We start from the raw sequence: 19645 nt of genomic DNA on the forward strand, positions 1-19645 counted from the left end.
CCCCCAAAAGTTGAAATCCCAAAGTGGGACAAAAAATAAAGTAAAAAAAAAGTAGAAAAAATAAAGTTTTCCCCCCAAAAAATTTAAAGTTTCAAGTAAAAATAAACAAAAACGTCATTTTCCCCAAATAAAGTAAAAAAAAAAGTGGGAAAAAATAGGGAAAAAAAAGTATACATGTTAGGTATCGCCTTGTCCGTATCGACCGGCTCTTTAAAAATATCACATGACCTAACCCCTCAGATAAACACTGTAAAAAATAAAAAATAAAAACTGTGCTAAATAAATTAGCAATAACAATAAAAAAAAATTGTCACATTACATCACAAAAAGTGTAATAGCAAGCGATCAAAAAGTCATATGCACCCCAAAATAGTGCCAATCAAACAGTCATCTCCTCCCGCAAAAAATGAGACCCTACCTAAGATATGCGCCCAAAAAGTGAAAAAACTATGGCTCTCAGAATATGGAGACACTAAAACATGATTTTCTTTTTTGTTTCAAAAATGATATTATTGTGTAAAACTTACATAAATAAAATAAAAAATATACATATTAGGTATCACCGCGTCCATATCGACTGGCTCTATAAAAATATCACATTACCTAATCCTTTAGATGAACACCGTAAAAAATAAAAACTGTGCTAAATAAACAATTTTTTGTCACCTTACATCACAAAAAGTGTAATAGCAAGCGATCAAAAAGTCATATGCACCCCAAAATAGTGCCAATAAAACCGTCATCTCATCCCGCAAAAATCATACCCTACCCAAAGTAATCGCCCAAAAACTGAAAAAAATTATGGCTCTCAGACTATGAAAACACTAAAACATACATAAATAAAAAAAAGTATACATATTAGGTATCGCAGTGTCCATAATAACTTGCTCTATAAAAATATCACATGATCTAACCCCTCAGATGAACACCGTAAAAAAATAAAAATAAAAACGTTGTAAAAAAAGCTATTTTTTGTCACCTTACATCACAAAAAGTGTAATAGCAAGCGTTCAAAAAGTCACACGCACCCCAAAATAGTGCGAATAAAACCGTCATCTCATCCCGCAAAAATCATACCCTACCCAAGGTAATCGCCCAAAAACTGGTGTAAAAAAATAACAGTCCAGCAAAATCTGCCTTCCAAAAACCGTATAGCATTTCTTTACTTCTGAATCAGGGCCATAAATATTGAGTTTTGTTTGGATGTTAACCCTTGCTTTGTTACTGGGAAAAATGGATTAAAATTGAAAATTTGCCAAAAAAGTGAAATTCTGAAATTTCATCTTCATTTGCCAATAACTCTTGTGGAACACCTAAAGGGTTAACGACGTTTGTAAAATCAGTTTTGAATACCTTGAGGGGTGTAGTTTCTTAGATGGCGTCACTTTTATGGAGTTTCTACTCTAGGGGTGCATTAGGGGGCTTCAAATGGGACATGGTGTCAAAAAAACCAGTCCAGCAAAACCTGCCTTCTAAAAACCGTATGGCATTCCTTTCCTTCTGCGCCCTGCCATGTGCCCATACAGCAGTTTACGACCACATATGGGGTGTTTCTGTAAACTATAGAATCAGGGCCATAAATATTGAGTTTTGTTTGGCTGTTTACCCTTGCTTTGTAACTGGAAACAAAATTATTAAAATGGAAAATCTGCCAAAAAAGTGAAATTTTGAAATTGTATCTCTATTTTCCATTAATTATTGTGCAACACCTAAAGGGTTAATGACGTTTGTAAAATCAGTTTTGAATACCTTGAGGGGTGTAGTTTCTAAAATGGGGTCACTTTTATGTAGTTTCTACTCTAGGGGTGCATCAGGGGGGCTTCAAATGGGACATGGTGTCAAAAAAACCAGTCCAGCAAAACCTGCCTTCTAAAAACCGTATGGCATTCCTTTCCTTCTGCGCCCTGCCATGTGCCCATACAGCAGTTTACGACCACATATGGGGTGTTTCTGTAAACTATAGAATCAGGGCCATAAATATTGAGTTTTGTTTGGCTGTTTACCCTTGCTTTGTAACTGGAAAAAATTATTAAAATGGAAAATCTGCCAAAAAAGTGAAATTTTGAAATTGTATCTCTATTTTCCATTAATTCTTGTGGAACACCTAAAGGGTTAACGACGTTTGTAAAAGCAGTTTTGAATACCTTGAGGGGTGTAGTTTCTAGAATGGGGTCATTTTTGGGTGGTTTCTATTATGTAAGCCTCGCAAAGTGACTTCAGACCTGAACTGGTCCCTAAAAATTGTAGTTGTTTTTTTGTAAATTCTTTATTTATGAGATTTTCAATAAAGAAAAAATAGATAACAAACTAGTACATTTCTTCAAGTACAAATAAGGCAGATAGTACATTTAAAGGAGCTCAAGTGTACAATCCCCACTCAAGTTGCCACAAAAAATGCTTCCAATATTTCTGGTAGTTCTTAATAAGGTAACTGATCGGTGACTGCAAATAACACAAAATATTTTTAAGGAGTATTATGTTTCAATGGTATTTATTAGGTTTTCACAATAAGAAGGTACACAGTACAATGTGCATAAAATAAAGGACAAGGAGTCCAATCATTTGGACATTCCAAACAAATAAAATAATTTATTAGGAGTAGGACTTTAAGGAGTATTATAAACATGTGAAGCACAGACATTGCTATCAGTGAGGAATGGTTAGAACATCAGCCTTAGGTCTCAAGTATCAATTGTACTGTTAACTAATAAAAGAAAGAAATAACAGAAAACACAACAGACGGGAGGGTCTGAGACAGATCTTTAGGACTTGGATGCATAAACATATTTAGATATTATATCAATCCCTACAGATAAGCAACCTAGTGTATATGAGGATGAGGTACGACTGGATATATTTATTCCGTGTATGGGCCCTATATGAGACGGAAATAGAGGGGATGGTCGTTCCATTAGTGGTTCACCTAAAGGAGGGGGGGGTGTCAGGTCTGACAACTATAAAATCAAAAGTGAATGAGCAAACCTTTCACAAAGATGAATAAGGGTTAAATCTTCCCGTATTCTCTATAAAAGTTCAACCACGGCAGCCAAGTCTTTAAAAAAACTTTCCTGTTGCCCCTTTCCCAACCCAGCATCTCCTCCGTAAGGCAAATTTGGTGGGTTTTATCCAGCCACTCTTTAATGGTGGGAGGTTCAGAGTTTCTCCATTTGGTAGGAACAATGTACTTGGCAGCTGAGATCATATGTGTGGCCAAACTTCTAATGGAGGGTCTGAAATTGCTCTGTGGAAGCCATAACAGAACTAGTGTTGGGGTCAGTGAGACGCGAGAGCTACAGACTTTATTTATGATATGTTCTACCTCTGTCCAGAATTTTGAGATATTTTTACAAGACCACCATATGTGGGAGATGGAACCCTGTTTTTTCTGACATCTCCAACACTTATCCGAAGGGGAGAGGTGTGCTCTATATAGGAAGTCTGGAGTTTTGTACCACCTAGACAGTATTTTAAAATAATTTTCTTGGATGCGTATACATCTCGAGAATCCGTGAGAGTGTTTTAAAATGACCCTAACTTCTTCCCTTTAAAAAGAGGTCTGTAGCTCTCCCTCCCATGCCCTTAAGTAAGTTGGCTTCTCAGGCGCGGAGTTCAATATTAGTTGGGAATATAGTTTTGAGAGGATCTTAGGAGGGGGATTCGGCAATAGAGTGTAATTTTCAAGCCAAGTGGGGTCAACATGAGCATTAGTGTGTGAGTTCTTATACCTTTTACAGCAGATTTCGACATCCAACTCAACCAGCACAGATCTCAAGGTATGAGGCTTTGGACTTTTTTAAGGAATTCCGAGAGATCTGTGGATTTAATTAGGTCAGATATCCTAAGTTCAGTTAGGTAATACCATGCTCTATGGGAGTCACTTTTGTCTGTATTAAGGAAGAATGGGAGAGCAGACAGAGGGGCTATAGGTGATAATTTGGAAGCAGACATCGATAGGGCCTCGGATTTTCCACAGTATTGGAACAAACAGCGTGTTAGGGCACTAAGGGGGGGGGGGGGGTTACCTTTTTTAGTACGTGTTTTAACCCAAAGATGGTGACAGGCGTCGTCGCCAAGCAAAGCTTTCTCCAGCTCGACATGTAGGGCCTTATTATGGGGTCTAGCTAACTCAATCCACCGTTCCCACTGTATAGCATGGAGATAAGATTGCAAATCAGGTAGGGATAATCCCCCAATATTAGTTTTCCTAATAAGCAGGGAGTATGCTAAACGTGGTTTTCTGTTGGACCAAAGGAAATTATTAAATAAAGTGCGAAAATCTGAGAGATATCTGCACGACAAGGGGATTGGTATACACCTTAAAATATATAAAATCTGTGGCAGGACATAGGTTGATAAAAGGATTTTCTTTCCCAACCATGAAAGAAAAGGGGAGTTTAATCGAAGCTAGGAAGGATTTAATTTTACTGAATAGGGGGACGTAATTAAGCCTGAAAAGATGCAGGGAATTAGCTAGAACCATAATTCCAAAGTGTTTAATTGCCTCCTTTGGCCATTGAAAGGAAGTGCATGATTTGATCTCCACCATATGTCTATCCGGGGCTGTTACGTTCAGTGTTTCGGATTTGTCATAATTGACTTTGAAGTTAGAGATTTCTCCAAAGTCTGAGAAGATTTTGATCACTTCTGGAATAGCATCTTTAGGGTTTGTTATTAAGAGAAGCAGGTCACCCGCAAAGGGTGTGTAGAAAAAGTGAGGGGCAGTAACGTATTAAAACCTAAAGTTTATTTGGACTGTTTAAGAATAAGCCCCTACCAGACAAACCAGACAGACAACAAACAACAATATGGGACCCACATAGGTGAGTCGCCAACGGTCAAGTCCGCTAACAATTGTACAGGGAAGCGGAACTGATCGACAAATAAACACTAAATGCAGTCTTTTGGCAGGACGCCACAGACTAATGGTAATGCCATAAGGCAAATAAAAGGGTGGATCTTACCAGTGGTGCCAGTCAGGACCTTGTAGTCCAAAACCCTGGAGGTGGAGGGGCTTCTCGGGTCCGAAAAACACGTCCTCTATTCAATTTCACCTGGTGCCGAGGGGCTGCAGGGAGAAGCTGTCCCTGTTAATACCCTACTTGGCCTGTGAATCCCTAGGTGCCTCCTAACACGGGGTCCTTTCCCAGCAAGGGGTGGCCTCGTCCTGAACCTGACCCTAATAAATGAACCCTAAATGGCCCTATAGGGACAAAGGGATTGGCCCCATAGGTGATGGTTGCTACTAGGGTAAAGATAAACTAGTATGGTGGATATATTCAAGGTCCCTACGCGTTTTGTTTATTTGGGAATATATCAAAACTTTAAAGGATACCTCCACTTCACAAAAGCAGGGTGGGGACCCCCTAACTCTTCAGGGGACAGGGGTCGTGAGTGGAGGAGAATGTCTCTACCCTTAACCCACTGTGGTGATTATACGGCTAAGGGGAGCAATGGGAAAGGGGAAGCCATAAAGGTTGCGCAGACCTGACTAGACCAGTGTGGTCCAAATCAGCCCGGATACCTGTGGATAGTGAAGTAACAAAACAAAACCCATTCAGATATTGAACCTAACAGCAGCTTATACACTTATGGCATATGGATGAATGGTTTACTTACTATTGAGATCATGGAACGCGTGTGGCCAGTACCATGGGAGGCGGCAGTGTAGTTTGACTAGCCGCCTATGTATCGGCGTCTGTCAGCGCTGCTATGGGCGCCAATCAGTTTAAATGGATGGGGCTGACTGGTAGTGCGCCTGCGTGAGGAGTGCGGCCGCCGTCATGTGACTATACATGTGTCAGCTGACACGGCGATCCGCCTCCTTCCTACCGCATGCGCACATCTCCAGTATGCAGCCCGGCTACCGCGCAGCTGTTGTGACGTAGTGATGGGCGTCACAGCTAGGGAACATCCTCCGAACCCAAGCGCGGCGTCGGCTGTGTAATAAAGATAGCAACGGTGGGAGGAGTCGCAGGATAGGTACAGGCAACTCCTGCTACTTCACCTATGCATGTGTTGGCGGTGATTGGGAATATCACCCACAACATGGGACCTAGGAGGGGCATTAAATGACAGGCGACCCCCCCCTGGACCCAGACAGGGCATAGTGGCCACAGGAAGACATTAAGACAATTTAAACCGAGATGAATAAGACCGTAGAGGGTGTTATCATCTGGATGGTGTGGTCCAGAGGGAGTGTTGGTGGATATTCAGGCTGAAGACCACCAACCCCAATGGATTGAATGACCAGCTACAATTTGGTTGCTTTTTGTGACCGTCTCCAGTCTCCTACACATATGTGTATATTTAAGCGTGTGTGTATGCGGTTGCGAGTAAGTCTATTCGTATGCGTGCATCAGTGGTGACACCACCTTTGCCGACTGCCTTGCCGTGTCTGTGGTCCGCCCGGTCGGGTCTCTCTGCTCTTGTCTCCCAACAGCAGGAGCTACTTGGTCTTCAGAGCGTATTACTTATGTATTGAATGTCTGACGGTCTTATGACCGCACTATTCACGCATTGAACACCCGATCGTGCCACCAAGAGCATAATGTCCTCCAACGGTCCAATTCATTTTGAGTGTGTAGTTGCTCACTTGTTCTATTGTGATCACTACACCCTGGTTGACCACACCATCCAGATGATAACACCCTCTACGGTCTTATTCATCTCGGTTTAAATTGTCTTAATGTCTTCCTGTGGCCCTGTCTGGGTCCAGGGGGGGTCGCCTGTCATTTAATGCCCCTCCTAGGTCCCATGTTGTGGGTGATATTCCCAATCACCGCCAACACATGCATAGGTGAAGTAGCAGGAGTTGCCTGTACCTATCCTGCGACTCCTCCCACCGTTGCTATCTTTATTACACAGCCGACGCCGCGCTTGGGTTCGGAGGATGTTCCCTAGCTGTGACGCCCATCACTACGTCACAACAGCTGCGCGGTAGCCGGGCTGCATACTGGAGATGTGCGCATGCGCTAGGAAGGAGGCGGATCGCCGTGTCAGCTGACACATGTATAGTCACATGACGGCGGCCGCACTCCTCACGCAGGCGCACTACCAGTCAGCCCCATCCATTTAAACTGATTGGCGCCCATAGCAGCGCTGACAGACGCCGATACATAGGCGGCTAGTCAAACTACACTGCCGCCTCCCATGGTACTGGCCACACGCGTTCCATGATCTCAATAGTAAGTAAACCATTCATCCATATGCCATAAGTGTATAAGCTGCTGTTAGGTTCAATATCTGAATGGGTTTTGTTTTGTTACTTCACTATCCACAGGTATCCGGGCTGATTTGGACCACACTGGTCTAGTCAGGTCTGCGCAACCTTTATGGCTTCCCCTTTCCCATTGCTTCCCTTAGCCGTATAATCACCACAGTGGGTTAAGGGTAGAGACATTCTCCTCCACTCACGACCCCTGTCCCCTGAAGAGTTAGGGGGTCCCCACCCTGCTTTTGTGAAGTGGAGGTATCCTTTAAAGTTTTGATATATTCCCAAATAAACGAAACGCGTAGGGACCTTGAATATATCCACCATACTAGTTTATCTTTACCCTAGTAGCGACCATCACCTATGGGGCCAATCCCTTTGTCCCTATAGGGCCATTTAGGGTTCATTTATTAGGGTCAGGTTCAGGACGAGGCCACCCCTTGCGGGGAAAGGACCCCGTGTTAGGAGGCACCTAGGGATTCACAGGCCAAGTAGGGCATTAACAGGGACAGCTTCTCCCTGCAGCCCCTCGGCACCAGGTGAAATTGAATAGAGGACATGTTTTTCGGACCCGAGAAGCCCCTCCACCTCCAGGGTTTTGGACTACAAGGTCCTGACTGGCACCACCGGTAAGATCCACCCTTTTATTTGCCTTATGGCATTACCATTAGTCTGTGGCGTCCTGCCAAAAGACTGCATTTAGTGTTTATTTGTTGATCAGTTCCGCTTCCCTGTACAATTGTTAGCGGACTTGACTGTTGGGGACTCACCTAAGTGGATCCCATATTGTTGTTTGTTGTCTGTCTGGTTTGTCTGGTAGGGGCTTATTCTTAAATAGTCCAAATAAACTTTAGGTTTTAATACGTTACTGCCCCTCACTTTTTCTACATATCCTTTGTCACAGAGCAGCATACCCTGGGAGAGTGCTCACGCACTATCTCCCTTTAGGGACCACCTTTTTGTTCTCCATCTGCAAAGGGTGCCAGTGAATGAATTCTCCCATTCACTTTAAGGCCTTTAATAGCCTCAGAGGTTCTCAATTTGCAAAGCAACATCTCTAGGGATAGGATGAACAAAGCTGGAGAGAGAGGGCAGCCCTGCCTTGTCCCGTTGGTGATGTTGAAGGGAGGGGAAAGGGTGCCATTATTAAGTACCTTAGCAGAGGGACGAGAATAAAGTGAGAATATGGCCGAGATAAACAAGGGAGGGAATCCGAAGTAGTGTAGTGCACTATCTATAAAAGCCTAATTGACCCTATCGAATGCTTTTTCAGCATCAGTACCTAAAAGTGTTAGGCGGGATCTTATGTTTTTTCGCATAATATATGGCATGTAGGACCCTGCTTACGTTATGTTTACCTTCACGACCCTTTACAAAGCCTACTTGTTCTTCACCGATAAGCTTAGGGAGAAACTTTGCTATTCTGTGACTGAGGAGCTTGGCCCATAGTTAACATCAACGTTGAGCAGGGAAATTGGTCTATAACTACTGCATTTAGTGGGGTCTTTCCCATCTTTAGGAATAACAGTTATATGGGCGATTAGCGATTGTGGTGGAAGGGGTTGGCCATTTAAAAGGGAATTACATAGATCTACCAATTGTGGTATAAGAATGTTTTTAAATTTTTTATAGTACACTATGGGTAACCCATCGGGGCCTGGACATTTTCCCGAAGGGATACTCGCCAATACTTCCACTACTTCCTCTTCTTTGATTGGGGAAAGTAGCATGACTTTTTCATCCTCTTTTAGGGTCGGTACCTTAACAGTTTCCAGAAAAGTGTTTATCTTGGCAATTGTACGGTTTGGGTCTTCAGATTTTAAGTTATAGAGAGAAGAGTAGAATCTAGCAAATAATTATCTCACCAAGACTGGGGGCGGATCTGGTGCTCTGGAAACGGTACATAGATGACGTTGTTTTTATCTGGAGGGGGTCAGATTTAGCGTTGAGTCCTTTTTTATCCAAGATAAATTATAACAATCTGAACCTCCATTTTACATCCAATATCAGCAAAACTCACATCGAATTTTTAGATTTAAAACTTGATATTAATATGGATAGGTTAATTTGCAGCACGTACCATAAACTGACAGCCAAAAATAACTTCATATTACATTCTAGCTGCCACCTTCCTACGTGGCTGCTGAATGTCCCAATGAGCCAGTTCAGGCGCCTCAAGAGAAATTGTACAATTGATGACACATTTGTTAAAGAGGCCGAAACCCTAAAACAGCAGTTTATAGATAAGAATTATCCAAATGACTGTATTGAAGGCGCTCTAAACAAGGTTAAAAACCTGGACCGCAAATAAGTTTTTGTGAATAAAACTACAGAACCCCGAAATGATCTGATGCTATATGAAGGGTTACAGATTGTGTTACCCTTTAATACCCAATACAAGAAAGTTGAAGATAGCATCACAAAACATTGGCCCTTTTTATTAAAAGACAAAATTATAGGACCTATGCTATCAACAAAACCTAAAATAATATACACACGTGCAGATAATTTGGGTGTAAAGATAGCCCCCACAGTGAAAAGATCGAACCAATTGAAAGATAAACATTGGCTTTGTTTTGAGGGCTTCTATAAATGTAACTCTTGCCCCAATTGCAAAATAACAAACTTTCCCCCAAAAAACTGTGAAGGCTATTTCAAATAGTAATGGCTATTCACATGAAATAAGAACTTTTTTAACTTGCAATAGCAAGAGTGTTATTTATCTGTTGACATGCCCCTGCAAAAAACAATATGTTGGCCGCACCAAGAGACTCCTAAAAAAGCGGATCTCTGAACATGTGGCCAACATACGCAGGGGATATGAGAACCACACTGTGTCCAGGCACTTTAAAATGTGTCACAACAAAGACCCTACTGGTCTGATCTACACAGCACTTGCCAAAGTAGAGCTAGACTGGAGGGGGGGGGGGGGGGGGTGAACTGATAAAAAAGATGTCTAGATTGGAATCGAAATTGATGTTCGATTTTGGCTCATTGGTACCAAATGGGTTAAATGCAGATTGGGAATTGTTTGGTTTCGTGTGAGGATGCTGTTCTTTAACACAGTGGGGGACATGTAAATCTCCCCCCCCTGTGTTAATGGTCTTCATAAAAGATACATATGGGGGAACCCATTTAATGCAATTTTTTATATGGCTGTATTGAGGAATAAATAATGATTTTTTAGTGCATTTTAAAGAAATGTAACATATTCTATATTTATTTTACATTCATTATGTTTCATACTATGTCTAAGCAGTTATGGTGCAAAAAACGCAATTTTATAAGAAAACCGCACAGCAAACGCACAAAACTCGCAATATGGCAAATCCAGGTTTTGCATCCATCTGTGGGATAGTGTGATTCCGGTACGGATTTTGATACTCACCTGGATCAGAGTATAAAAAGAGGAGGGGAAATACTGCAAGGTTACCACTGAGGAAGGGGGTCACTGTTACATCCCCGAAACGCGTATGGGCTATACCTTGCACCGGCATGCTGGCAAAGAATCTCCCCTGGATTTGAACTAAAGCTTCCGGAAGAGAGATAAAAAGCTCTGACGATAATTAACCTCACCGAGTGCACAGCCCGCTGAGGATACAGAGTTTAGATGAGCGCACAGTCAGCTGACATCCGCCATATCACAAATCGCCAAGCCCGCATTTAGACAGGAGAGCATCGACCAGATTAAGGTAACACTGACACACAGTAACTACAATTCAGGTGGGACGCCACCGCGGGAAGTTACCGCACTGTGCCTTCTGGTCTTCCCTGTGTTATTGAAAAGACTGGTGATTTACGTGTATGCGCTGTTACAGAGAGTCAGTAGCATATGGAATTGTGAATATTTAAGGACATTTGGATCGGACAGCATTATCCTGTGAAATAGGGATTCTATATGCAAAGACCTTTATATGGATTGCGGTTTGCTGGACTTTAATCATTGCTGCTATTGAATGCACTCTTGCACTTTCTACCGTGGTATAGGAGGAGTAGTATATGCAAAGACCCACACAGATTGCGGTTTTCCTATGGTTGGATTTCAATTATTGCTGCTATTTGATTACACCATTGCACTATTTGCTGAGTACTTGTTGCTGCTAACCTATTTTTTATGCTATTTTATATGCCGATTTATGTATTATTGATGTCACTTGTTTTTTATGCTGCTATGTCACATTAGATATTGCTGCCACCTATCCTTCATGTTGCTACGCTATATTTTTAATAAAAAATCAAATACTTTACAAATTTATATCTCGATTCTGGCTACATATTTAGAGTGTCTGGTCTACTCCTATATTTTCTGACAATTTACATCATGTACCTTTCTAACAGGTTAGATAATACAAATATTTGTGGGAGTGCTTTTTTAAATGTATGCAAAAATAATTCCAAATATCCCCCAAAGCTTTCCATATCTATGTTTCATCCAAATGGCTCAATGGATTCTTTGTTTTGCAGAGCCTACAGAATCCTGAATTATTACATGGTCAGTTGTAGGTTGGTCGGTGAGCTGGGCAGTACCTTATAATTTCAACGCCCATAGCTATACAATTTTACAGTGTACAAATGACCATACCATAAAGCACCTGAATAATATTGAAACTCTTAGGCCCCTTTCACATGGGCGAGATTTCCACGCGGGTGCAATGCGTGAGGTGAACGCATTGCACCCGCACTGAATCCGGACCCATTCATTTCTATGGGGCTGTGCACATGAGTGGTGATTTTCATGCATCACTTGTGCATTGCGTGAAAATCGCAGCATGCTCTATTTTGGGCGTTTTTCACGCAACGCAGTCCCCATAAAAGTGTATGGAGCTGCATAAAAATCGCAAACATCCGCAAGCAAGTGCGGATGCGGTGCGATATTCACGCACTGTTTCTAGGAGACGATCGGGATGGGGACCCGATCATTATTATTTTCCCTTATAACATGGTTATAAGGGGAAATAATAGCATTCTTGATACAGAATGCATAGTACAATAGGGCTGGGGGGGTTAAAAAAATTAAATTAAATAAATAAATAATTTAACTCACTTTAATGCAGCCCGGCTTCTCTTCTGTCTTCATCTTTGCTGTGCACAGGAAAAGGACCTGTGGTTACGTCACTACGCTAATCACATGGTCCGTCACATGGTCCATCACCATGGTAAAAGATCATGTGATGAACCATGTGATGAGTGCAGTGACATCATCAAAGGTCCTATTCCTCAAAGAAGAAGACAGAAGAGAAGCTGGGCTGTGCGAACAAGTGGATTAAGGTGAGTTAAATCATAACATTTTTATTTTTAACCCCTCCACAACACCTAACCAAAACCCGAACTTCTGCCCGTTTTTCGTGTGGAAAAATTTAGCATTTTCCCGCGACGCACCCGCATCTTATCCCGGTCAAAAACACGACGCCCATGTGAAAGAGGCCTTACCCCTGTAAGTTGTGGCAAGTTTAGAAGTTGTTGCCTATTTGCAGGATAGAGGATAACTGATTGTTGGGGGAACCTCATTAAACTGGAGAACAGAGGTCCCATTCTCTCAATCTGATGGAGCAGCAGGTTGGACATACTTTCTACTTTATTCTCTATGGGACTTCTAGAGATAGCCAAGTACAGCGCTCGGCTATTTCTGGTGGTCCTATAGAGAATGAATGGAGTGGCAGGACGCATGCTCAACTTACTGCTCCATCAGATCTTGGGAACAGGTCTCAGAGATCAGTTAGTTATCCCCTATACTGTGGATAGAGGACACATTCTAAACTTGACACAACTCCTTTAATCTTGAAACATGGCTGAATCTTAAACACCGTACCCAGGATCCAGACCAGTTAAGCTTCCCAGTAGTGACAAGTGATGCAGCATGTTCGCACACCCTTTAGTTCTGCCCTGCTTATTTATAAAATAGACTCCCCCTTTAGAGGTTTTATTTTTTTATAAGTGAAATGTGTCCCGATATTAATCCTGTACTGACATTTAACTAATGTAAAAAAAAAATTATAAGATTTCGCAGTTATGACCATTATGCAAAAAAAAAATAATGATTTGCTGCTCTTTTATAAAAATTCATCCAAATCTCAGAAAACAAAACACTGACTCTTTCCCTGCATATCTTAAATTAATACCATGAGGAAATGTAATACATCAGTTTCTGGATAATGTAATTTATTTGGTTTATGGACTCAGAAACCACAATGCATTAGGCTTATTACTAGAAAGGACTTTAAAGTAAATTTTTATCATTTAAGCAGCATACATAATGGACCCAGACATATCTGAATAAATGAGAAGTCCTTGTGCACTAATAACTTGCTTAACTTAATAGTGTACATTCATCATGGACCAACTTTGGACTATGTGGATAGCATTTATTTATTTTGTTTTGTTTATCTGCCCAATTAACTAAGTACAGTAGCAGCATACATACGAGTAAAACAGTCGTAGTAGTTACAGCCTATACTATAGTCCAGAGGTGCCTACAGAATTGTAAATGCAGCTCTAGATTGTACACATTATACCTGTAAATCAGGATTAAGCTACATTCACATCATCGTAAGTTTTTGTGGCCTGCAAATTGTAGATCCACAAAACACGGATGCCGGCCATGTGTGTTCCGCATTTTGCGGACCACACATGGCTGGAGCTATAGAGAAAATGTCTATTCTTGTCTGCAAAGCTCTATATTTTTGCGGGGCCACGGAATGGAACTACGGATGAGGATAGCACATGGTGTGCTGTCCGCATCATTTGCGGCCCCATTTAAATGAATGGGTCCGCACCCGTTTCACAAAATTGCGGAACTGATGAGGATCCATTCATACAGTCTTGTGAATGTAGCCTTAGTATAAGATAAGGAATGAAATATATTATCAAAAATACTCAACTACTGTACTTATTATGTCGATAAATTATAAATGTAAATGAACGAATTTCCTAAGATTTGATTCTGCTGATTCAATTCCAGTCCCCAAAAAAGTTCTGTGATTGTCTGGAAGAAATTCTCTCTCTCTCTCTCTCTCTCTCTCTCTCCCTCCTCTTTGATTCTCCCAAATGAAATCACAAAATTTGCCTTCATAATCATATGAGCTTTTTGAAAAATTCAGGTCGACTTCCTGAATTTTAAAATCAATTTGCTCATCTCTAGTAACAGGATTTCTAGGGATAATGTAAACTTACCGGAATTTATAAAGATATAGGACTATCATTTTCAGAGTTAAAAGAGGATTACTTTTATTGTTATTTAAGGTCAATTAAAGGGGTATTCCAATTTTTATTTTGTTTTCATTTATTTATATAATAGGAAACATTATACATGTATTTAAAATTCTGCACACAAGCATTTCTTATATCAGGGGGTTGACCCCTATATGCAATAGGATGGTATAACTAAGTTCTGTGTAATGTATCCATGGCCTAACTGAAACATGGCATCAATCATTTGACAAATGATATCAAATCATATAATACCTTACATTCAGTAAGCAACAGCATTACATGACATACTGTACAAGTGCTAGGTCACGGCACAGGACTCATGTGATAAGTAAATAGGACTAGTGGTGGAGTCATGATTTTTATTGTGGTTATTACTAGTGATGAGCATCAGGGGTCATATTCGAATTTGCGATATTTCGCGAATATTTCGTAGAATGTTCGTAGAATATTCGCAAATTCAAATATTTGTTAGGAGCAGTGTTGATCGCAAATTTTTGTAATGAGAATTTTCGTAATGAGAATTTTCGTAATGCAAATTTTTGTAAAGAGAATCAATGAGATCGTGAAAACTCAGATCCGATGGTATATTCTAACCCTCAGGCGTTCCAATGGTGACTGGGATGCTTATCGGGGAGGAGTATGCCAAAGTGGAACAACTGTACAGATTTTTTTTTTAAATACGAATATTCTAAAAAACAAATATATTTGTTTTTTAGAATATTCGTAATATTCTAAAACAAGAATATATAGCAATATAGCGAATATTCGAAAAAAAGCGAATGTAGAACAATTTAGCCAATATAGTGCTATAATCTTTTTTTTTTTTTTTAACTTCAGATGAGAAAAAAATTACAACTATTGGACAAAGAAGATTATAGCACTATAGTAGCTAAATTGCTCTATATTCATTTGTTTTTAGAATATTCGCTATATTGCTATATATTCGTTTTTTAGAATATTTGTAATATTCTAAATCAAGAATAAATAGCAATATAGCGAACATCAAGTCATGTATAGAAGAAAAGACAAGAAATATATTAGCGAATTCCTAAGAGTGCTGGTCAGGATGATCCAAGCAACCAGTTCTCACCCATAACATACAGCACATATCTGGTAAATAAAAACAAGTTCATGAATACAGTTTTGAACTTATAAATTAATCTATTAATTTAAGGCTATGTCCACCTTTGCAATAATTTTTTTCTTAATGTCTACCGCATCTTCACTTAAAAATGACTAGCTTGATCAATGAGATTGGCTTGGCATCAGAGGCGTACATAGGAATCACTGGGCCCCATAGCAAAAATCTGAATTGGGCCCCTTAACCCCCGCCCACTACCCACCATGGCCCCTCCCACTTCCTGACTTTGCTCCTCCCATGCCACACCCCCATTAAATAAATTTATACATGACCTACAGAAACTGTTAGGGGTTTCCTGGGGGTGACCTGTCACATGGGATATCTGCTGCAGCCTGCAGGTCTCCTTATTTGGGGTGCCATGTTAGGCTACTTTCACACTTGCGTTCGGGTCTCCGCTTGTGAGTTCCGCTCTCACAAGCGGCACCGAACGGATCCGTCCAGCCCTAATGCATTCTGAGTGGATGCGGATCCGCTCAGAATGCATCAGTATGGCTCCATCTGTCCTCCGCTCAGCAGGCGGACACTTGAACGCTGCTTGCAGCGTTCAGGTGTCCGCCTGGCCGTGCGGAGGCAAACGGATCCGTCCAGACTTACAATGTAAGTCAATGGGGACGGATCCATTTGAAGTTGACACAGTATGGCTCAATTTTCAAACGGATCCGTCCCCCATTGACTTTCAATGTAAAGTCAAAACGGATCCGTTTGCACTATCATGAACAAAAAAAAAATATGTTGTTTTTTTTTGTTCATGTTAATGCAAACTGATCCGTTCTGAACGGATCTAAGCGTTTGCATTATAGGTGCGGATCCGTCTGTGCAGACACCAGACGGATCCGCTCTGAACGCAAGTGTGAAAGTAGCCTTAAAGGGAATCTGTCACTAGCAATTTACCCCCAATTTTTTTTTCATGAATCCATGTTTAACAGAGTACCTGTTTTCCATCTGTCTTGTTCTTTTGATTGTGAGTCTTGTCATTTCTTCAAAAAATCGATTCTTATGATATGTAAATGACGCTGTAAGGAGCCCAGAGGGGCGTTATTCTTTCTCCACGGTGCCCAGGAACGCCCCTCTAAAGTGCCGTGCCCGGCTAAGTTTGAAAACTAATAACGCCTCCAAGTTCATCTAAATCGCCTCCCAGAGGCGCGGCTAAGTGCTCAACATATGCAAATGACGCTGTAAGGACTGGAGCCCAGAGGGGCGTTTTTCTTTCTCCACGGTGCCCAGCAACGGTGCCCCTCTGATTAGTGCCGTGCCCGCCTAAATATGAAAACTACTAACGCCTCAATGTTTAGCTGAATCGCCTCCCAGAGGCGCGGCTAAGTCCTCAACACCCGCCCCCCTCCTCAGCGCCGCGCTCTGCAAACACCCGATCCTCCTCTCGTCTGCGTCCCAAATCCCGCGCAGGTGCAGTGCCGGCGATTGCCTGCGCCTGCGCTCTGATAATACGGCTGAGGGCAACAGCTTCAACATCGTCACTGGGCTCGGCGCATGCCCAGTATCAACTAGCGTGGGCGGGGCTAAGCTCCATTCAAGTGAACAGAACTTAGCCCCGCCCACGCTAGTTGATACTAGTCGTGACGTCAGTGGGGCGGTGGTAAACAGTGAGAAGGCCGCGGCGCTGCTGGAGCGCCGCTGCCTTCTCAAACAGCTGATCGGTAGGGGTCCCGGGTGTCGGACCCCGCCGATCAGAAGCTGATGATCTATCCAGAGGATAGATCATCAGTTAAATGAAAGTGCAGAACCCCTTTAAGATGCAGGTACACATCTAAGGTATTGGCTCTTCTTTGTGGTATTTGCCACTTGGCTATTCAGACACCTCTCCGAAAGCAGTTCAATCACAACTAATAGCTTCAGTCCTGAAATTGCAATCAACATCTTATCTCCATGACTGAAGCATGGGCTACCAGTATTTAATGCCGGAGATTTCTCATACAAGCCATTCTAATTGAGAAAGCTAGTTGGATGACTAGCAACATGTCTTCACGAAATTTTTTTACAAGTAGTCCAGTTGCTCTATTACTAGTAATATACCATGACCTAGATGAATGAGAAACTTCAGACATCTATAGTGTCTTTTTTCTGAACCCACTTTGAATGTGGGTTTTAGAAATTTAACCCATTAATATTCTTTAGTTATGGAATGAGATACCAATTAATGAAATATGCTTTCCTGAAAAGTTAAACAAGATATTTCTATGGTAACAGGGAGAGAAATCTAGACTATATTGTGATGAAAAAGAATGGTTTCCAGTATATCATATGTGCACTAGGCGCTGATTAGCATTGCATGACTTCATGTCGGTATGTTGTTCGGCCCTGTACATTGACACTGTGCACATAATGAGCCTGATGCCTTACAAACGTTTTCATAGAAGCAAACCTAGAAAATAAAAATAAAGCAATTACTTAAACAGCAAGGGTGCATTCAACTACAAATGCCCATATGACGGGCCCTGTGAATGTAGCCTGGTATGTGTTATATCGCTGTCCAAACCATTGCTGCTTAATTGCCTAATGATATGAAAGATTAAGGAATGTATCTCTACCGTCTACAACCACTGAATTGATGTTGTCATTGCAGTCGCAATAAGACATATTACCAGTGAGAAGCATCATAAAACACAGCAGACTAGAGATATATAAAATTAAGCGTAATCTACCAAGAACATCACGGATAGTAATAGAAACAGTGAAATGCTATGGATTTTATAATCATATTGATGCTATTGAGATAAAACAAAATAGAAATGAGCACAGAATCATATAAAAGGGTCTTAAACTAAAATCTAATACCCCATTTGGCAACTGATTTCATAACGTATAAAGCCGAACAACTGGAATAACTCACTCTACTCATTTCTGGCTCCTTAATATGTGCCACCATGTGGTGCTCTGTCATATGCCGTATGGAGATTTTTTCGGTCAGGTTCTGCATGAAATCAGAAGCATATGGAGATACATTAACTCCTTTTATTTTCTCCTTTTCACATTCCCCCCTCCTTCTTCTAAGACCCATAACTTTTTTACTTTTCCATTCACACAGCCTTATGAGGGCTTATTTTTGCTGGACAAGTTGTATTTTTAATGGCACCATTTAATATTATCATTATTAATATCATTAATAATAATATTAAAAATGGGAAAAAAATCTTTCTTTGTTGACATGAAAAAAAATGCATTTCAGCCATGTTTTTTTAGGTTTTGTTTTTATGTTATTCAAATGCTAAAAGTTATAGAGGAGCTTAATCTGTGGGTCAGTAACTTTTTTATGTTTTTGTCTACAAAATAAAAACATAAAACTGACCATTTTTGATCAGTTTTGGAAAGTGAACCAAAAAATAGCAAATTGTGCATTTTTATTTTTTACTGCACATGGAAAAATATTTTTCTGCTGCCTGAGGCAAATTTTGAAACTGTGCCCCCCGACCTCCCCCCACATCCTAAATTCTCAACCTAACCCGTTCCCTTCAGACGTTCTCTTTCCTCTGTCCCACTCAGACCAGACTGTCATGATGATTTCTCTCCATCTCTTGTCTCTGCAGAGTTTGACAAACAGACATCTTAGTTTCCTACTTTTTCATGATCCTCCTACCTTCTGAACACCCCATCCTGCCCCCCGAATACTGTACACACTCTGCTCCCCAATACTATATTGCAGAAAGAGATAGTCCTCTTGAAAATACTAGTACCACACAGTACAACCTTCAATAATTAGTTACAAAAAAATAACAGCACCCATAAAATAGTGTCCCTAACACTAATAGTGTATTCCCCAAAAATAATTGTGCTTATCTGATATGGTGCCAGGGTGCCCACACAGTAATAGTGCTGCCATTAGTCTCCCATTGTGTCCCAGTAGTAATAATGCCCCATAGTGCTCATGCTAATAATCATATTCCGCAAAGTCCCCGATTAGTAATAAAGACCACCACAATCCTCCCCCCCCCCAAAAAAAAAATGCCCCCTTATAATGTGTGCTGGACTTTACTTTTATTTGAAAATTTGTTTACTCTTGCACTATTGCACTCCTAAAAACAAACACGCATTCACTGAAAGTGTGGCAGAGAGGGGTAGAGAATGAATGT

Source organism: Bufo gargarizans, chromosome 5 (assembly GCF_014858855.1).
Source record: "Bufo gargarizans isolate SCDJY-AF-19 chromosome 5, ASM1485885v1, whole genome shotgun sequence".
NCBI classification, from domain to species: domain Eukaryota; kingdom Metazoa; phylum Chordata; class Amphibia; order Anura; family Bufonidae; genus Bufo; species Bufo gargarizans.